The sequence below is a fragment of the Littorina saxatilis genome, linkage group LG10 (assembly GCF_037325665.1).
Source record: "Littorina saxatilis isolate snail1 linkage group LG10, US_GU_Lsax_2.0, whole genome shotgun sequence".
NCBI lineage: Eukaryota > Metazoa > Mollusca > Gastropoda > Littorinimorpha > Littorinidae > Littorina > Littorina saxatilis.
The window spans coordinates 20,956,127-20,978,541 of NC_090254.1; the positions used below are offsets into that span (position 1 = coordinate 20,956,127).

General features: G+C 42.3%; 1 long non-coding RNA gene across 1 annotated transcript; it reads left to right on the forward strand.

Moving 5' to 3' along the window:
- Positions 1-18,492: 18,492 nt before the first annotated feature.
- Positions 18,493-20,645, forward strand: LOC138978387 (uncharacterized). Its single transcript, XR_011459668.1, has 2 exons — positions 18,493-18,818; positions 19,185-20,645. It is a non-coding gene; the product is annotated as an uncharacterized lncRNA (long non-coding RNA).
- Positions 20,646-22,415: the final 1,770 nt, after the last annotated feature.

Here is a 22,415-nt window from a genome sequence, read left to right on the forward strand (position 1 = left end):
TATGGTTTACCTTGCGATGATCTTCCTTCTTATGAAGATGACAATCGCTTGTTCATTTTAATGCTTGCTATTCGCTCAAGTGCCAGGAACTAGGTTACCAAGAACTCTCACTCACTCATGTTATTGACTAATTTTCGATTTTCAGAGCGCTTGTTTTCCATTGTTTGTTTAGATCTTAACCCACTGGTTGTCACGACATTTGTCACGTCATAGTACGTATCCTGTCAGCTGGTTGTCACGACATTTGTCGCGTCATAGTACGTATCCTGTCAGCTGGTTGTCACGACATTTGTCACGTCATAGTACGTATCCTGTCAGCTGGTTGTCACGACATTTGTCACGTCACGGTACGTATCCAGTCAGCTGGTTGTCACGACATTTGTCACGTCATAGTACGTATCCTGTCAGCTGGTTGTCACGACATTTGTCACGTCATAGTACGTATCCTGTCAGCTGGTTGTCACGACATTTGTCACGTGACGGTACGTATCCTGTCAGCTGGTTGTCACGACATTTGTCGCGTCATAGTACGTATTCTGTCAGCTGGTTTTCACGACATTTTTCACGTCATAGCACGTATCCTGTCAGCTGGTTGTCACGACATTTGTCGCGTCATAGTACGTATCCTGTCAGCTGGTTGTCACGGCATTTGTCGCGTCATAGTACGTATACTGTCAGCTGGTTGTCACGACATTTGTCACGTCACACTACGTATCCTGTCAGCTGGTTGTCACAACATTAGTCACCTCATGGTACGTATCCTGTCAGCTGGTTGTCACGACATTTGTCGCGTCATAGTACGTATCCTGTCAGCTGGTTGTCACGACATTTGTCGCGTCATAGTACGTATCCTGTCAGCTGGTTGTCACGGCATTTGTCGCGTCATAGAACGTATCCTGTCAGCTGGTTGTCACGGCATTGGTCGCTTCATAGTACGTATCCTGTCAGCTGGTTGTCACGACATTTGTCGCGTCATAGTACGTATACTGTCAGCTGGTTGTCACGGCATTTGTCGCGTCATAGAATGTATAGTGTCAGCTGGTTGTCACGACATTTGTTACGTCATAGAACGTATCCTGTCAGCTGGTTGTCACGGCATTTGTCGCGTCATAGAACGTATCCTGTCAGCTGGTTGTCACGGCATTTGTCACGTCATAGTAGGTATTTTGTCAGCTGGTTGTCACGCCATTTGTCACGTCATATCACGTATACTGTCAGCTTGTTGCGACATTTGTCGCGTCTTAGAACGTATACTGTCAGCTTGTCACGACATTTGTCGCGTCACAGTACAAATACTGTCAGCTTGTTACATTTGTCGCGTCATAGTACGTATACTGTCAGCTTGTTACGACATTTGTCGCGTCAAAGTACGCATATTGTTGATGTGGTTGTCGCGACATGTGTCTTGATACAGGGTGAGTCTGTTCGGTCAATTTCCGGGTTTAGACCCCGCATGCACCCATGCACTCAAAGAGAACACGCAATGGGAACTAGGACCGTTTTTCATTTTTATATTTAGTCAAGTTTTGATTTCTCTCTCTTTCTTAATTCACCAAAGATACTGTAATGTGCTTTGGGAATTGCACCAAGATAATGGTTAAGATAAGATAAGATAGATAAAGTAAAATAACATCTCTCTCTCTCTCTCTCTCTCTCTCTCTCTCTATATATATATATATATACATATATATATAGAGTGAGAGAGAGAGAGAGAGAGAGAGAGAGAGAGAGAGAGAGAGAGAGAGAGAGAAAGGAGGGGGGAGAGTGAGAGAGAGTGAGAGAAAGAAAGCAAACGAGAGAGAGTTAGTGATTTGCGTGCTCGGCGTGTGTGTGTGTGTGTGTGTGTGTGTCTATGTGTGTGTGTGTGTCTATGTGTGTGTGTGTGTGTGTGTGTGTGTGTGTGTGCGTGTGTGTGCGTGTGTGTTTGAGTGAGAGTGTATGTGTGTTGTCCGTAGTTTTGTAATTAAGGTTGATAGAGACTACAAAAGTGTCATATTGATTTCCTGGAAGAAGATAATATTACGTCTTCGTATGACGTACCATTATATGCGTTTATTTGTAACCATAGACACTTTGCATCGAAGAAGGCTTGCGTGCTAGCAAAGACTATAAACTTGAGCTAATGATTTTCTGGAAGACAGTAATATTACGTCTTCATGTGACATACTACATGTATGTTCTATTGATAAATGTGTTTAATTGTAACCATAGACCCTTGATTCATGATACATTCAAAAAGGCATGGGGCTGGTAGAGACTAAATACTAATCATATTTTTGAAGAATGTAACTTTACGTCTGTATGTGACGTACGATCGGATGTTCCATTGTTGTGTTGTAACTATAGACGCTTGGTCTGTGCACCTTGAAGAAGGCCTGCGGGCCGAAAATTTGGATTTAAAAAGATGCGACATTCTGGCTTGGTTTTGGACTTTTTATTGTGTTGTTTAAATAAGCTTTGTTAAGCTTTAAAAAGTTTTCCAGCCTTCATTGTGTGGCGTGGTGCAGAGGAAAAAGAGTTTCTTGAATTCTGTATATATATATATATATGTATATATACAAACAAATATGGAAAAAATAACCAAAACAAGCCTTCACGTTTTCACCAATATTTCGGCCTCGTGGCCTTCGTCAGGGTGTTCTATTATTAGCTCGCACGATCTATATATATATATATGTCTATCTCTCTCTCACACACACACACACACACACACACACACACACACACACACACACACGCACGCACGCACACACACACACACACGCACGCACGCACACACACACACACACAATTGAAAGCTGACATAACACTCACCGTCCACTGGAACTCCAAGAGAACCATCATTTTCATCTGCTGTTCCTTCATGTCGACGTCACAGAGGCTGAGTACGTTGAGCTTTACATTCACCACTGTGGCCTGTGACGATTGAAGGGTCGGCCTGACATTCTGGTTGTAACCAGTTTCAAATAACTTGGAGTGGAGCTTGTAGAACGCAATTGCGCTATAATTGAGTGATGTTTGACATTCGCACTTGTTCACGGCGAAATATACGAAGAGTAAAAAGCAGGCAGGATTTTGCAAAAGGGAGAAAAGTCCAGTCATTTTTCTGTTTTGATATATTGTCGATGTTATGTTGCCCTTTGATCAGTTGTGCATGTTGTCTTTCCCAGCGCACCTCTTCCTGCTCCTCGAGACTACATTGTATACATTATTCTTTGGTATATTGTCGCCTTTTTTGTTTTATAACTGTTGTTGTGGTATTCCTATTAAGATTGAGGTCCAATTGTGTTGCGTTTGTCACTTGCTTAGTTATTCTTCGATACGTTTGACAGTCACGCACACTTTCCTGTTCAAACCTTAGCGATAAATAAATACACCCATAATGACGTGTGTCTCGGTGACTCTGGCATCATAAGCAGTCGAAAAGCAGGTCCCTGCCAAACTAGTTTGACAGGACCTCATTTACTTGACATACACACGTGTGTTACAGTATTACCTGGCAAACCAGTACTATCTCTGGATAGCAGTTGACAAGTAAGGACTTCTCCCTGAACGAAACATATTTGTTTTGCCTTTGCGAGCAGTTTTAAAGCGTCCCGTTCACAGGTCTAACATTGTAGCCGTCGCGAGATGCTCAAGCAATGATGCTATAAAAAAAAAAATTTTTAAAGTTAAAAACAAGTCGCGTAAGGCGAAAATACAATATTTAGTCAAGTAGCTGTCGAACTCACAGAATGAAACTGAACGCAACGCAACGCAGCAAGACCGTATACTCGTAGCATCGTCACTCCACCGCCCGTGGCAAAGGCAGTGCCCGTGGAATTGACAAGAAGAGCGGGGTATTCGTTGCGCTGAGAAGGATAGCACGCTTTTCTGTACCTCTCTTCGTTTTAACTTTCTGAGCGTGTTTTTAATCCAAACATATCATATCTATATATTTTTGGAATCAGGAACCGACAAGGAATAAGATGAAAGTGTTTTTAAATTGATTTCGAAAACAAAAATTTTGATAATAATTTTTATATATTTAATTTTCAGAGCTTGTTTTTAATCCGAATATAACATATTTATATGTTTTTGGAATCAGCAAATGATGGAAAATAAGATGAACGTAAATTTGGATCGTTTCATAAATTTTTATTTTTTTTTACAATTTTCCGATTTTTAATGACCAAAGTCATTAATTAATTTTTAAGCCACCACGCTGAAATGCAATACCGAAGTCCGGGCTTCGTCGAAGATTACTTGACCAAAATTTCAACCAATTTGGTTGAAAAATGAGGGCGTGACAGTGCCGCCTCAACTTTCACGAAAAGCCGGATATGACGTCATCAAAGACATTAATCCAAAAAATGAAAAAAACGTATGGGGATATCATACCCAGGAACTCTCATGTCAAATTTCATAAAGATCGGTCCAGTAGTTTGCTCTGAATCGCTCTACACGCACGCACACACGCACACACGCACACACATACACCACGACCCTCGTTTCGATTCCCCCTCGATGTTAAAGTTTTGACTAAATGTAAAAAGTTATGAGCGAAGCTCTCACGGCGAAAACACACACACACGCACCGCCCCTGAACTGGTTGTTAGCGTGTAGTCTATCAATATCGCTATCCGGCTTTTCTTTTCGGGTTGACACTCTCTCTCCATCCCCCTCCATCCATCTCTCTCTCTCTCTCTCTCTCTCTCTCTCTCTCTCTCTCTCTCTCTCTCTCTCTCTCTCTCTCTCTCTCTCTTTCTTTATATCTCTCTCTCTCTTCCTCCCTCTTTCTCTCTCTCTGTCGCTCGCTCTCTCTCTCTTCCTCCCTTCCTACAAGGACAGATTGTAAGACTAGGCAACGCCTAAAATCTCCATCCTTCTGTAATAAAGTTTAATCAATCAATCAATCAATCCCTCTTTCTCTCTCTCTCTCTCTCTTTATATATGTATATCTCTCTCTTTATCTCTCTCTCTCTTTATATCTCTCTCTCTTCTTCCCTCTTTCTCTCTCTCTGTCTCGCTCGCTCTGTCTCTCGCTCGCTCTCTCTCTCTCTCTCTCTCTCTCTCTCTCTCTCTCTCTCTCTCTCTCTCTCTCTCTCTCTCTCTCTCTCTCTCTCTTATGTGAGCGCGCGTGTCTACTGCAGACATCATGTTTATTTGAAGAAAATGCCGCAATTTCCTGCTGCTTCAAAGCTCAGACACTCATGACAAAACCACTAAAAGTCTCTCACTTTTAAACTGTCTGTTTAAAGTGTGAGTTTAGACAGAGCGGACAGCGTCAGATAAACTCTATTTAAACGAGACAGATTAGCCGCGGGTGGAGGCGGAGGATGTTAGATACTTGAGGTAGGCCTAAAGGGATCAGTGTTGGCAGGTAGGGAAGAGAGGGTAGTAAAGCAGGATATCAACACTTAGCCCCGTAATTAGAAAGAGAGGGGAGAGGAGGACTTGTGAAAGTCAAGGATAAGAGCCCAGCAGCAATGTCCATGTTGCCGGGGGGCTTGCACGTGTGATGCATCACCGGGGGTATAATAAGAACGGGAGAGCAACACATTGTGGTCAGTCCTTACCAGCGCGGCGCAGCGGGCATATGCCAACTATTTCTTACTACAATATGGACTTCGATTTTGGAGCGTGGGCGACAGATCTGCCTTTAACGGTGGTTACAGTTCTCCAGGATGAGGAGTTGAACACCCTCAATGTGCTGAGTAATGTGACTGCCCAGGATTTGGAAGGCCTGGGTCTCAAGCGTGGCCACTACGTAGCGCTGAGAGTAGCAGTGGCGGCTCTGCAAAAGCGAAGCGGGGGAGGGCCACAGTGACTATCCCAGCGGGTGACTGAGGGAAAAAGCGTGGAACCACTCCAGGGACTGTTAGGCGGCTTGTCACTGCAGCCAACAGGTGAGACCTCTTATCTTTCCATTCTGGATTTTGTGCCGGGATCGATGGCGGCCGGGGAAGAGGTGACACTCGGGGGAGGTGTCATCCTAAAACTCAACCAGAGACCAAAACTTGACAAAGTCTCCCCCTGCCACTGGATTGTGGCAAACGCACGCATCATGGCGAGGTTGATTGCTGAGAAGCCCGAGTTTGACTCGACCGCCTACCTCCAGTACATAGAGATGATAGGCGAGCTGGGGGCCAGATACTTGTGGCAGTCGGTGCTTCTGTACGACGACGAGTACAGAAGACGCCAGTCGTCCAGCGGATTCAAGTGGGGAACCCCCAACCCCCACCTGTCCTCGGTGATCCTGCGGGACCGGCTCCAGCATGGCGTCCAAGACAACAAGGGCGGCAAGGCTACGACGGCCAGCGGCGGTTCCCGGCGACCAGCGGGAGCCAACGGGAAGGAAGTGTGCTTATTGTATACCAACAAAAATAAAGGCGACTGTCCCTATGGGTCCCGCTGCAGATTCCTCCACGTCTGCGACACCTGCGGCATGGGCCACCCCAGCAAGGACCACAAAGTGACAGCTACCAGTACTCCCCAGCCTAGGACACAGCGCAGCGAATTGCCGACAAAACGGTAGGCCCCACCTTCCACAGCCCGTTCCCTCAGCTAGATTCCAATAAGTGCGAATTTCTCGGAAATAGTGATTCCATTAATGCTAAATCTCAAATGTGGCACAAGGTGCTAGAAGGCGATCACGACAAAACCTTTTTATTAAATGGCATAAGAAACTGTTTCCGTGTAACAGAAGAGAGTAGGGCAGGCGTACTAGACGTAGAGCAAACAAACCATAGGTCATCGAACGAACACCATAAAGCTGTGGAAAAAGAGCTATTAGATCAGATAGAAAAAGGTTATTACATTGTAGCTAGTAGAAAACCAACTGTGGTAAGCGCTATCGCTGCGATTCCCAAGGATGATGGCAGCATCAGGTTGATCCATGACGCTAGCAAACCCACAGGTAGGGCAATGAACGACTATTCTATACCTGAGTCAGCTAAATTTCAAACCGTATCTGACGCGTGCGCCCTAGCGAAGACAGGGTATTGGTGTGCAAAAGTAGACTTGCAGTCCGCCTATCGGTCAGTCTGCATCAGTCCGGACGATTATTGTATGACTGGGCTGAAATGGCATTTCACAGGTGAAAAGAAACCTACTTATCTCTTTGACAGTCGGCTGCCTTTTGGCAGCAATGTAGGGCCGTCACACTTCCATCGCCTGTCGCAAGCTATTCGCAGATGCATGGCACGGAAAGGCATACCAGGTGTGTTAGCGTATATTGATGATTTTCTTCTGGTAGCAGCTACCAGACAAGAGTGCAATGACATGTTACTGTCTTTAATTAGATTATTGAGGGAACTGGGTTTCAACATTAGCTGGAAGAAGGTGGTGGGGCCTACCCAACGTATCACGTTTCTCGGTGTCGACATCGACACGCGAAACAACACCCTGTCACTTGGAAGTGACAAGTTGCAGCAACTGCGGCAGCGACTCCTCCAGATCCGTGGAAAGAAGCGCGCGACAAAAACTCAGCTACAAAGCATAGCGGGGTCCCTTAATTGGGCCTGTCAGGCTGTCAGAGGAGGAACATTCTTTCTGCGGCGGATACTGGACACGATTAAACCCCTTCAGCAGCAGCGACACAAAGCGAAACTATCTGGCGAATTTCATAAGGATGTACAATGGTTGCTTTCTTTTATGCATGTATTTAACGGCACAGTATATTATTTTCACAATGCAAAACAGCATGTTCATGTAGATGCATGTAATATTGCAGCGGGTGCCTTTTGGCAAGGTGACTGGCAGTACACCATCTTTGAAAAAGACATGCAGGCAGCAAAGGAGCTACATATTAACTATAAAGAAGTGTGCGCAAGCAGTGACACGATGGGCTCCGATGTGGTGCGGACAAGAAGTGATTATTCATACCGATAGTACTGTCGCAAAAGCTATCATTAATAAGGGCAGATCGACTAATAAGTATGTGAACAGTCTGCTCCGTAAAATGGCGTGGGAATGTGCAAAAGTGAACTGCAAAATCGCGGCGATACATGTGGCTGGTAGTGTAAACATCATGGCTGACACTATTTCCCGCCTCCATGAGTCCAGACGGCGCAAAGACTTAGTGCGTCTGTTGACATTCTGGCACCTGTGTGACCATATGTCTGACCAAGCCCTTTTGTTCCTTGTTTTTTCAGACCAGCAGCCCCCATTAGGGGCGCAACTGACGGCAGAAGTGTTGGATTACAGAGCAAGTGCCTTTTCTGATAACACTAAGAAGACTTACCGCACCCACCTTACCTCGTATTTACGTTTCTGTGCGGAGATGGACATAATGCCAGTGCCTGTGAACGAGCAGACTGTTGCGCAATACGCAGCGTACCTAGCCCGACGTTTGAAACCGTCCTCCATCAAGCAATACATCAACATTATTCGCATTCTTCATCTTGAAAGCGGCTTGCCGCACCCATTCAGGGACTCGTGGTACGTCCAGACAACACTTAAGGGCATAAAAAAATGCAAGGGGTGTGCCACCAATAAGAAAACCCCAATCACCCCTGAATTACTACACATTCGAACTTGTTTCAGGACAACGGGAACTTCGATCCTAGTAAGCAGCTCACAAGAGACCAGGTGGTTATTCTGGGTACGGGCATGTCAATAACGCTCCAATGGAGCAAAACGATTCAGCGTAAAGAGCGCTCTGTTGAAATTAAGCTCCCGGCAATGTCACTCCATCCCTTGTGTCCAGTGTCTGCCGTGACCGCTGTGTTACCTTTGTTGGGGCCGATGGACCCCAAGGCGCAGGTCTTCCCGATGAAAGGATCAGACTTTAATAAGAAACTGCGCTTGACTACCGCTGTTGCTGGGGGAAACTTCTCCAGCCACAGCTTTCGGCGGGGTGGTGCCGCGTGGGCGTTGAGTTGTGGTGTGCCGGGGGAAATTGTCAAGGTGATGGGGGATTGGAAAAGCAACGCGTACTTAGGCTACTTAGACCAGCTGCCACCAAAGATCATTGACTCTTACAGATCACATGTAGCCCAGGCAACCCCTTCATGTATAACATCACAACAATCCTAAACCTCCCACCTCTAACCTAGTATACTGTCTTTAGTTGGGCTGAATAACGAGTAGTACCTCTAATTTGGGACTTATCACTGCACAATGATATCTCTCATTGTCAGATGGTATTCTCTTGAATAAACTGCCCTCGTTATTTGCCCAAAATCAATACATGACTTGGCTACGTGTGATGTATGTGCGCACGAGAGTGATTCCGTGTGTGTCAGGTGTATGTGAGTGTGTGCGCGCGCAGGTGTGTGGGTATAACTGTAAGTAATAAGAGGGAGAGAAAGAGGAGTGTCATTTCTTTGGGATTATCGTGTGCTCTTGATTTGCCGCGGGGGGGGGGGGGGGGGGGGGAGCGATAAGTGAGTAGTTTAAATCAGTTTTTTAACAGAAACAAAAAAATCCACATTGATACAAGAATGGAAAATGGTGAAAAATCTAAGTCAAGCGGATAGGAAACCGGTGATAAATTATGTAAACTATATAATACGACCTCCCGTCAAAATCAGCTAGCCCAGAATGACTGCCCCCCCCCCCCCCCCCCAAAAAAAAAAACCTTATGGGGATGCATATATGCATACAATTATGCGTACATTTCGTTTTAATAGGACCTAGTGTTCCCGGTTATAAATGTGTCTCCAGGAATATGTTTTGTTTTAATCTTGTGTCGATACTATTTAGTTCTGCCTCGTTATTAGCCATTGAGTATAACTGTTTTATCATCATTGCTTTGTTGTTGTTCTTTAGCCATTTACGTTGAATGACTTGTTATACATTGACATTGATAGTTTTATTCTTCTTCTTCTTCGTCGTTCGCTAGTTAGTTTTTATCATAATAACCTTTTCTAATTCCTATTAACTCGATGTTCTTTAACTATATTTATACACAAATGCATATATTGTAAAGCAGTATGCATTGTTAGAGGATTTTTTAGTAGCAGTGTTTAAATGTCGAAGCTGCTTTTCCCATTTTTACCCAAGAGACCGACTGTATATTGTGTTATTGTATTTGTCAGACTTGATTGTACCAAGTCCCTACACATGTTGTAATGCGCTTAGAGCCAAATATTTTTGTTTTTTGTAAGGGATAGGCGCAATATAAATACACTTTATTATTATTATTATTATTATTATTATTATTAGTGTACTTAGTTTGAAGGGAAGCGTCAAAAAAAAAATTGAGTTGTTTTTCGATTTTTTTTAAAATCATTTATTAAACAAATAGTGTGCACATGTACATATATTTTGTTTTAAAAGGTCCTAAAGTACTTATCCTTGACGTTTGAAGTGGAGGTCAAACCTGACTGGCCTAGTCAGTTTTGACCGGGGGGTCATTCTGGGCTAGCTGATTTTGACTGCCCCCCAACCCCCCCCCCCCCCCCCCTAACTTGTGGGGTGCATAGATGCATACATATAAGGGTACATTTCGTTTTAAAAGGACATAGTGTACTTATTCTTGAGATTTAAAGAGAAGCGTCGACACTTTGTTTATTTTTTATTTTAAGTAAGTTTATTTTGGATTTTTTTCCGATTTTTAAACAAATCATTTATCTAACAAATAGTGTGCATATATACATATATTTCGTTTTTAAAGGTCCTAAAGTACTTATTCTTGAAGTATGAAGTGGAGGACAAAACTGACTGGCCTGGTCAGTTTTGACCGGGGGGTCATTCTGGGCTAGCTGATTTTGACGGGAGGTCATTCTCATTCCTCCCCCCCTCAAAAAAACAACAACTGGTGGGAATGCATAGACGCATACATATATGCTTACATTTCGTTTTAAAAGGTCCTAGTGTATTTATTCTTAAAGTTTGAAGGGAAGTGTCTAAACTTCTTTTATATATATATAAATTGTTTTTCGATTTTTTTTCGATTTTTGTTAAAATCATTTATTCAACAAATAGTGTGCAAATATACATACATTTGTTTTAAAGGTGGTCGTCTACATTTTTGCTTTTTTTTTAATAATCTTATGGTTAAATTTCGATACAAAATTATGTCAAATGATGAATGAACCATGGGGAAAAAAGTTATAGAAAAAAATATATGTAAAAATTTTTTTAATTTTTGGGTAGCGTGACTCACGCTTCCAATATTTTGTTTTCTGTTTTATAACCTTCGTGGTTAAAAACGACGTTAAACACCAAATAAAGAAAGAAAGTTTTCTGTTTGCTGAGAACATGTGCTTTGCCTAAATATACTGACCAATCAAATTCATGTCACTGCTTATAGCCACGCCCAAACAAGTGCAGCAACAGTTTGACACTGGAGCGCTGTCCACGCTTTTTTTTAAACGCACGAAATGCACGGTATTTGAGAGGAATTTTGCGCTTGGCATTTTCCAAATAAGGATATCCTACTATGAGTACTACGCTGGAATATTACAATGAATTTTCAAACGGCTACACTGGCTTCGTCTTTCCTAATCGAAAGGGGGTGTATTGTTGATAATTGTAGATAATAGACTCTGCATTTTAATGGTCAAATGGCGATTTCGGTATAAAAATGTAGACAAGGACCTTTAAAAGGTCCTAAAGTATTCATTCTTGAAGTTTGAAGGGGAGGTCAAAACTGACTGGCCTAGTCAGTTTTGACGGGGGGTCATTCTGGGCTAGCTGATTTTGACGGGAGGTCAATGACCTCTGGGCTAGCCCAGAATGACCACCCTCCCCCCCCTACAAACTTGTGGAGATGCCTAGATGCATTTATTCATTTCGTTTTGAAAGGTCCTAGTGTACTTATTCTTGAAGTTTCAAAGGAGGTGTCAACATTTTTTTTATTTTTTTTTTATTTTTTACTTTTACTTTTTTTCAGATCATTTCTCCAACAAATATTGTGCACATATACATATATTTCGTTTTAAAGGTCCTAACGTGCTTATTCTAGAAGTTTGAAGGGGAGGTCAAAACTGACTCGGGGGGGGGGGGGGGGGTCAAAATTGGCTAGCCCAGAATGACACATCCCCGCAAACCTGTTGAGATACATAGAAGCATACATATATGCATACATTTCGTCATTTGAAGTCCTAATGTACTTATTCTTGAAGTTTGAAAGGAAGCGTCGAAAAAAAAATTAAAGTTTTTTCTCAAATTTTTTTTTTTTTGGGGGGGGGGGTGCAATATTATTTTGCAACAAATATTGTCCACATTTACATTCCATTCGTTTTAAAAGGTCTTAAAGTACTCATTTTTGAAATTTGAAGGGGGGGGGGGGGTCAAAACTGACTGGCCTAGTCAGTTTTGACCGGGATGTCATTCTGGGCTAGCTGATTTTGACCGGGATGACACATTCCCCCAAACCTTAGATATATACGTAGTTGTATACATATATGCATAAATATTGTTTCTAAAGGTCTTAATGTACTCATTCCTAAAGTTTGAAGGGGGGTCAAAGTTGACTAGGGGGGGGGGTCAAAACTGACTAGCTCAGAATGACCTCCCGGTCAAAATAGACTAGCCTAGAATTCAAACTGGGCTGCTTCAAAATAGGCTGCTACACCGGCCAGCCAGCGCGCGGGAAAAGAGCCACTCCCTGCCGCACAAGGTAGCTCGCGTTTTGCGGCTGCTGTCGGCTGTGTTTATATCACGTTTGTATCAACATACTGTCTGTTCTGTCCGGCTGTCAGTGCTGCAAAAAGTAACTGGATGAAAAAATATGTTTGTTTGTGAACATCCTTTTTAAATGACCATAAAAACACCTCAGAAAATGGTGTAGATTAAAATTAAATCAAATTTACTTAGGCAATATCCGCTGCATCGCTGTAGTTATGCAAACATGATTCAAGTCAGTGTCTTTTCACGAACTAACAGCAGGGCCGGACCAAATGAGTTGTAAGGGGGGGGGGGTTCCTCCTTTTTGGGGGGGGCAAATCAGCGAAGTGGCGAAGCCACAATTGCGCGCCTGCAAAGCAGGCGCGCGAACTAGGGGGGTCCGGGGGCATGCTCCCCCGGAAAATTTTTGAAAAACGGTTAAAATCTGTGCAATCTGGTGCATTCTGGGCCTTGTTTTGAGGGTTAAGAGCAGCATTGTTTTGGTGCTAAAACTAGTAAAAAAAAAAAAACCCACTCAAAGCAAGGTACATGCTTTTTCCAGGGGTGGGGTTCCGGAACCCATGGAACCCCCCCCCCCCCCCTGGGTCCGGCCCTGAACCGTCGTTATTGTGTGTTTTAGTCAAATACATATACATTCTGAATACATGGTCAGTTAAGCCTGAGAAAATATGTCAGGAATAAATCGTTTAACGAAATAGTTCCCGGTTAAATCGGTAACTAAGGCATTTAGTCAATTTAGCGTCGTCCCAGCACCTCGAAACTGAAATGGGTAGTCAATTACACGGAGCTAAGAAGTTATGATGTAAGGAAAACTGTAAAATACAGCAACTTAAACAACATTCTTGTGACCAAGCTGAGTTTAAAGAATCTTGATCGATCGATGATTTTCTTATCAGTTGCTTCTTTCTTGTTCAGAAAGCTCTCTCTCTCTCTCTCTCTGAGTCAGTCACACACACACACACACACACACACACACACACACACACACACACACACACACACACACACACACACACACACACACACACGAATTAAAATGAATTAACGAGGTACAGACCGACTGGATGACACTTTCAACAGCATCGTCACAAGTACTCCAGTTTGAGAAGTGTTGGACTTTTGAGAATCTGTTATTGTCCTTAAAAAAAAGATATTTAAATCCTCACCTGCTCTCCACCTTAGGAAATTTGAACATCCTGAAGCCTTTGGCATGTGAGTTTGAGCAATTGATGGCCGAACACCATGCCCCACTCTGCTTTCGTGTTGGCGCGGCCATGGTTGTGCTGCACGATATCGCTACTTTTGTGGAAAGCGAAAGTAGGTTGTCCCATGTTTCCGCGTGGTGGCGCCACAGGGCTTCCTGTCTCAATTTTAAGCACCGTATGAAGCGTCTCTGTGTACTCTACATTATTCCCCCCTCTGCTTCTTTCTCTCTGTAAACTTGTCGGGCTAGTTATTTCAATATCCATCAATCAATCAATATGAGTCTTATATCGCGCATATTCCGTGGGTACAGTTCTAGGCGCTCTGCGATGATGCCGTGTGAGATGGAATTTTATACGGCCAGTAGATTGCAGCCATTTCGGCGCATATTTACCTTTCACGGCCTATTATTCCAAGTCACACGGGTATAGGTAGACAATTATTAACTGTGCCTAAGCAATTTTGCCAGGAAAGACCCTTTTGTCAATCGTGGGATCTTTAACGTGCACACCCCAATGTAGTGTACACGGGGGGTGTTCGGACACCGAAGAGAGTCTGCACACAAAGTTGACTCTGAGAAATAAATTTCCGCCGATCGTGGGGACGAACTCACGCTGACAGCGGCCAACTGAATACAAATCCAGCGCACTACCAACTGAGCTATATCCCCGCCCAATTTTTCGGCAACTTAAGGGGGGCTCACACACAGGCGGAGCAGGGGTGGAGTATGCTGCACCAGGCGGAGAGATGACGCTACTTCCGTTGCAGGAGTGGAGAAAGTGGTGTGTGCGGTGCGGAGCAAGGAATAGGACACGTTTCTATTTTTTGGCTCCGGTGCAGCGGTGCAGCCAATCAGCGCACTCATCACTTTCTCCGGAAATAATATGTGAGTTGCTTCCCTTGTTCCCCCAAGGTAACTGATCGAAAACATGGCGCCTCCGATGACCGATGAAGAGACGTTCGATTTCATCGAGCAACTGGAGTACCATGAATGTCTGTGGAATCAGGCTGTAAAAAATGTTTACAATCGTTCGGCATCGAAAGAAGCCTATCTTGATCTTGCGCGGCGATTCAACTAGACTGTGTTTTAAAACCGTGCTCTTCTGCGTGCAAGTTTGCCGAATAACCACAAAATGGGTCACCACTTACCAACACATTGGAGTCACTACAGTTTGCACGTGAATTTGCAGCGATCACCGTGTTGATGTCTGTGTCAAATAAGGCAGCGCGAGTAGTGAAACTACGTCATATCATAGGGGAATCCCCTACCGGAGCAGGATCGGAGCGTGTGTGTGAGAGGGCAGGTGGAGAGCGGAGACAATTTCCTTGCTCCGCTCCGCTCTTGCTCCGCCTGCTCCGCCAGTGTGTGAGCCCCGCTTTACCCAGCAACCAAAATCACTTACCCAACAACAGGCCTGAATCCTCGATAGCACACAGGTTTAGGAGCTAGACTTTGTGGGATCTACTTTTGCGATTGAAAAGTTCCGAACGCTCTAATGGCACGTTTCATGATATTGAGGATTGCAGTTTCCCCCTCACACACAATATTCCAAAATAATAAATAGTCAAACAGGGGCCAAAAAACAGTTTGCACCAAGAGTTCAACTTTTTATCTATCCAAAACAGTAAAAAAAATTATATGAACATTCGTATTTCCAAGATGATTGGCGTTCCAAGACGCTATATCCTAAAAACCCCAAAACATGCTTTTACAACTTTAGTGCATAATAACTGCCCAAAGGTGCTGTTTAAAGCAACCATTGATAATAATTTTTAACATACTCCTTGAACACATTAAGAAAAATGGTTAACTTGCAAATAAAGGGACAGCATTGATCAGAACAATGGTAAGATAAAGGACGCTACTTATATTTTGTACATTTTTTATCTTTATCGTTTCCTGTAGACCTCAGAAGTTCTAGCCAGCTTAAGAAATCATTCTAAAATCGAAAAACAAACATCTATACATTTTGTACGCAAAGTAGATTGATATTTGACACAGTCACACAGACATACGTGGGCTATGGGGCAACCCTACCCCCTAAATTTGAAAACGGGGTCAATTTCTTAACTGCATGTATTCAGCAAAACAATCCCTAAAAAAAAAAAATTTCACAAATGAACTTGTGACTTTAGAAAAGCATTCAAAAATGCATATATACAACGCTTTTTCTTTGGTCCCAATTCAAGGAAGTGTGCTATTCTCAGGTAACACTGTGAACGCTCAAATGAGACTTGGTCACATGTCAAAAAAAGTAATCCCCCCTGTTGTTCATGGTTGGTTGGTGGGATTTTTTTATCTGAGCCATTGGCAAGCATGAAATGTCATCAACATTAGGAAAGACATAGTATCTCCCATTGTCTTTTGCGCGCAAACACTTCACACAGATCTCCTCTCGATCTGGCCCATCGGAGAAATGGGTTGACTTGGGGATGATCACCGCCCTGTATTTCTCCACCTTTCCATCCATGCTGACAAAGTCAGCGGTCACAAAGTCCCCAACTTGAATGTCTCACTGTGGTACAAAGAACCTGGTTTTCACGACTGGCACCACGTGGTTGGCTGACCACGCGGCATCCAGTGGCGTGTTGTGGGTAGACGTCCATTGGACATAAATTGGGAAGGACGTCGCTGGATCATCTGGTTTGCATACTTTGTTCATGTACAACATTTAGTCAAGCTGTCGAACTAACAGAATGAAACTGAACTCAATGCATTTTTACAGCAAGAGCGTATACTCCTAGCATCGTCAGTTCACCGCTCGATGCAAAGGCAGTGAAATTGACAAGAAGAGCGGGGTAGTAGTTGCGCTGAGAAGGATAGCACGCTTTTCTTTATCTCTATTCTTTTTAACTTTCTGAGCGTGTTTTTAATCCAAACATATCACATCTATATGTTTTTGGAATCAGGAACCCACAAGGAATAAGATGAAATTGTTTTTAAATCGATTTCGGAAATTTTGTTTTAATAATAATTTTTATATATTTAATTTTCAGAGGCTCTTGTTTTTAATCCGAATATAACATATTTATATGTTTTTGGAATCAGAAAATGATGAAGAATAAGATGAACGTAAATTTGTATCGTTTTAAAAACAAATTATTCTTTTTTTACAATTTTCAGGTTTTTAATGACCAAAGTTATTAACTAATTTTTAAGCCACCAAATTGAAATGCAATACCGAAGTCCGGCCTTTGTCAGAGATTGCTTGGCCAAAATTTCAATCAATTTGATTGAAAAATGAGGGTGTGACAGTGCCGCCTCAACTTTTACAAAAAGCCGGATATGACGTCATCAAAGGTATTTATCGAAAAAAATCACACAAAAAATCCGGGGATATCATTTCCAGGAACTCTCATGTCAAATTTCATAAAGATCGGTCCAGTAGTTTGGTCTGAATCGCAACGTTCGATATTTCCGTCTGTCAGCGTCGCCAACGTTCGACAGATTGTACTACTGTTACTCACAAACTTTCAATTTACACAATGAAATGCCAATAACATGCAAACACAACAATGGGAGACGAAGGGAAAACCTACTAGCGATTGAAATTATGCAAACGAACTCACAAATCCCTCACTTTCCGAATGCAAACGCTGCAAATCCGTATGCGTGCGTCGCTGTGTCGAACGTTGGGTTGACGAACGTTGCTGACAGACGCAACAAAACTTGATCAAAAGGCACTAAAAACGATTAAATGTTTTACTCACTGGGTATCGCATTCCTCTTTTTCTTCCTGCAGACGAAATGAAGCGGTTGAAACGTCGTTTCCGATGAAAGGCTCGGTTATTTCCGTTAAAAACGAAGTTTGCCGAACGTGTGATTCAGTCTACAGACACCGGTCGGATCACAACAAAAATGTTCATTCTTTGCGATTTTGTGATACTGTTGATGATACACCTATGGCATTCCGTTTGTCAAATAATTATTTGGATACTTTTTCATGTTTTTTCACCAGTTTTAGCTAAATAATCATTATTTAGAAACTCATGTGCTAAATAAGTAATTGTTTATAAACAATGTAAAACAATTCTAAATAATTTTTTTTTTACGTAAACAATTCATTATTTACCTAAACAATTCATTGTTTACGTAAATAATTCATTGTTTACGTAAATAATGATTTATTTACGTAAACAATATATTATTTAGACTTATATTACATTGTTTATAAAGAATCAGCAATGTTGCTAAATAAATCATTATTTACGTAAACAATGAATTATTTACGTAAACAATGAATTGTTTAGCCAACACATTTTCCATTATTTAGGGGTTTCTAGGATTCGCTTCTGAACTAAGTTTTATGTCTTTCAGTGATTACTATAATTGAATACAAGGTCTCTCCACACACTCTTATCTTAAAATAGCTGTTGTTTGGATATTATTTTATTTATTTTACAAGCCGAGTACGAAAATAACTGATCTCATACACAGTCAACGGTCAAGGTCAATTAAGGTGTTTCCCTGCCGGGAGTGTTTAGTGTTTGCATTTTCTTGCTTGAAGTTGTTGAAACACAGTTTTTTTTCCCCTTATGTTCTCTGTTCTGTTTATGTCCCAACAACATGCCTGTCTTTCCATTTCTCTTCCTTTCATCGTTTCATTTCAAAGAGAAAAGTAAAAACAGCTGTGAACCGTTGAAAAACGGGAAACAATGCCTCCGACGCGTTCCGAGAAGACTCTGGAGTGACTTCCCTTGCCTCATGCACAGGCCTCATGGCGTCATGCAAAACATTGCGATCGGGCGAGAAGCGAAAATATTCTGAGCGATTGTTACCAGAGGAGAGGCGGCGATACCACCAGAAGATTTTGGAGATTGACGGGAATGATCCGTATGACATTCTCAACCAGGTGCTGGTCAGCAAATCCGGACGATCTGCCAGAGCTGAGTTACATCAACATCGTAAATTATTTTGTGCTTGGCAAGAGTGCATACAGATACACATGTGAGCAGCTGAAAAGCTTACAACAGTTTTGATTCCTACCGACTTTTTGTCTCTGGCTGGGTGAGGGATGTCAAGTGCTACAGCCCAGAACTCTGTCATTTCTGCAAAGGTAAGAATGTGCTTTCAGTTTATAATGAATGAACGTGAGTGTTCTCTGTCTTGTGTTGCTGATATCACAAGTTGCAGTTCAGGATATTGTGTTGAGGCTTTGTCTTTGATATATTCTTCGCTTCAGTTTGTATTCTGGACTACGACAAAAGCTGTAGATAGTCTTGAATATATTTATATTTTGAAATAGCTTGCAAAATATTATATAAATTTATAATGAGCTTCATGTTCATATTCAGTTAAAAATCTGTTGTTTACTTTTCATTGTTAAGGTTATTGTAAAGCACGTTATGTGCGTCTTAGAGTTATATTCATTCGATTGACCTAGCTGAATGCTGATTTGTGCGACCTTCAATTTATTTTTCAGATTCTTCATTCACAACGCCTTAATGAACCAGCACTTTCTCCTTGGATCATCGCCACTTCTGATGGCAACATACTGGCAGCACACTGTACCTGCATGGCCGGAGTTGGAGAAACCGGCATGGCCGGAGTTGGAGAAACCTGCACACACGTCCCTTCACCTTCAAGGAGTCAGCTGTTGAGTGTGCTGTGGCAGACCGCCATTTCTGTTTGGAATCTAACAGTGAGGGGATGCTTTGTCTGCGCAAAGACCACCCATACTTTAGTCAAGTACAGTGCCAGATTGTTATGACCAGTTCCTCCTACTGCGATTTCATGGTGTGGACTACTGTGGATAGTTATTGTCCGAGTATTGCCTGACTGTGATTTTTGGGCAATGTGTGTGGAGAAAGCTTTGAAAGTGTTATCGCAGTTCTTCCAGAGCTAGTTGGAAACTGGCTGGACAGAGAAGCTGAGCCTCTACAAGCAGTGGATGTGAACCAGGAGCAGCTGCAAACACCAGCCATGAAACGCAGCAAGAAACAGTGACAATGCCAGACTCGCTTGCTCAGGGGTGTGGGAAAACAAACATCATGTATGACTGTACACATAGAAAGTGGCAGTAGTAAAGTTGTAGAGAGGGAGAGAATACATCGAACGCAGAAGAAGAAGAAGAAGAGAGGGAGAGAAAAGAGAGCATGTAATGTTTTAAATCACAGTTCACACTCACAGAGAAGTCATCAATTGTTCCATTCTTGTTTCATTTTATTCTTAAAGTAAAATCATGCACAGATGTAGACATACATTTTGTTTAGGATCACTGACCACAATACAAAATCAAGTGCTACAAGTATAAATTATGATGCATACAGGACCTTATTTTGTGATTGTTTTACATCCACTGCTGTGAATAACAAAGAATCATGAGCAGTTTGATTATCAACTTATTCAGCCAGGTATATTGTTCATTCTCCTTGTTCAATGTTTCCAGTGACACGGATTGGCTGCTTGATTTAGGGAACAAATAAGAGTGTGTGGTCCAGCGTAGTTCTGCATCAGTACAGTCAAGTAATACAGTGTTTAAATTGGCAGTGGAACTGAAAGTTAGTTTCTATTATCAACTAGTTCTGTTTTGATGACAACAAAATTGAACACATTTATTTCTGCAAAAAAGCGCACAGGTCTTTGATCATAATGAATAGTTAATGACTCACATACCCACAGTATGTTATTTCAATTTTGAACATTTAGTGAAAGTGTTCTCTTCACTTTGGCTTCATACCTGCAATACTGGTAGTGGTATGTTCAGTGTTGCTTGCAGTTGCATGTTATTGGTAGTTTAAATGTGTGCTCGCATTTCAAGTGTAGGCCATTTAATTTTTCAATGCTCCTTATCTTGTTTCCTGTGTAGAGCTATTTTGAGGTTAATCAGCATAATTCAACCTTTGTCAGTTGTGTCAATACATGTCACATTTATGCAAAATGATTTCAAAGTGTATGTTAAAGTGGTGTGTGTGTGTGTGTGTGTGTGTGTGTGTGTGTGTGTGTGTGTGTGTGTGTGTGTGTGTGTGTGTGTGTGTGTGATAGAAAGAGTGAAATCTGCTCTTGAATTGGAAGGAAATAGCAGCAGGTCAGATCATATACACATGTATATATATTCAAATTCAAGATTCCATCCAGTGAAAACATGATAACAGAAAAACTGTTGCTACTGCTCATGTGAGACACCTGAATCAGATACAATACACCACAGTTTAATTAACACATTCTTTAAACAATGCCTTCATCTTCAAATTCAAGATTCCGTCCAGTGAAAACATAACAGAAAGACTATTGCTACTGCTCATGCTTGACATCAGAATCAGATACAATACACCACAGTTTAATTAACATATTCTCTAGTCTAAACAATGCCTTCAGTTCACGAGGCTGTGTTTATGCAGCGTCACAGCAAGAATCACATGATACCAGTGCAAACATTGACAAGCCCAGATGATACAGTGACTATTTTGTCCAGTGTTACCACTTCTTCCTCTTCCCTTGCAAACAAAAGATCAGTCAGAATATCAGAGTTCAGAATTTTGTACTTTCCACAAAGAATACCGATAACTCGTTCAACATAAATTCTCAGATTAGCTAGTTTGCGTGTTGACTATCTCATAAGCTGTAAGCTGACTCTTCCCTCTTGTAAAGGCAGGGATTTTCACTTGTGCACCTCTCATAGCCACTAGTTCATTAATGTCAAATCCCCTGTCGGCCAAAATCACATCATTTTGTACAATATTGTCTAGATACCCACTATTTGCAGTGATGTGCTTGTCACTTGAAAGCCCACCCCACCCTTTAGAAATAAAAGAATTATGGCCTTGAGGTGTAATTGATATTAGGTATTTAATTGTATTGTTGTGCTTGTAGTTTGACCAGGTGAGTGCACTAGCATCAACACTGGAGGGTCTCTCAATGAATATATTTCAAAACAGTCAATAATGGACACTACTCTGCATCTTGAACACACACGGCCAGTTCATGTACTGTGCAACTGACCTTGCCACGGAACGATCCAAGGGGGGCAATCTCAGTCATCTCAAAGAGGGAAATCCAAACGCAATCCGCTTTGTTCGATTTTACGGGCTTGGACGATAGAGAAAAATAAGAAAAGCAAAAGCTGGAGTCCAGTCTGGACGAAACTGCTATCAAGAACGCAGAATTAATTTCTTCTGAGTTTTTTTTTAGCCGTAAGCGCCATGTTTAACTGCTGTTCACAATGCGGCCGCAGTGAAACCAACAAAGGGGCCTCACTATGGAAGAGTTTCCTGCTCCGATAAACATGGTGCTTACGGCTAAAAAAAAACTCAGAAAAAGCAATTCTGCGTTCTTGATAGCAGTTTCGTCCAGACTGGACTCCAGCTTTTGCTTTTCTTATTTTTCTCTATCGTCCAAGCCCATAAAATCGAACAAAGCGGATTGCGTTTGGATTTCCCTCTTTGAGATGACTGAGATTGCCCCCCTTGGATCGTTCCGTGCCAAGGCCAGTTACACGGTACTGGCCGTGTGTGTTCAAGATGACTACTCTGTTCCATGGATAGGGAAGGAATTGTGGCGGTAGACTTGTCTTTATACTTCGCCTGTCTGTCCAGAAAACAAGTGGCTGCAGTCTGTGGTACATGATATGCACAGTCTCGTGAAAAACTTTGCTGGCAGTTGTTCTTGACACAGAAAAGATGTATGCCAGGTGTTGCAGAGGTGTGTTAAGGCG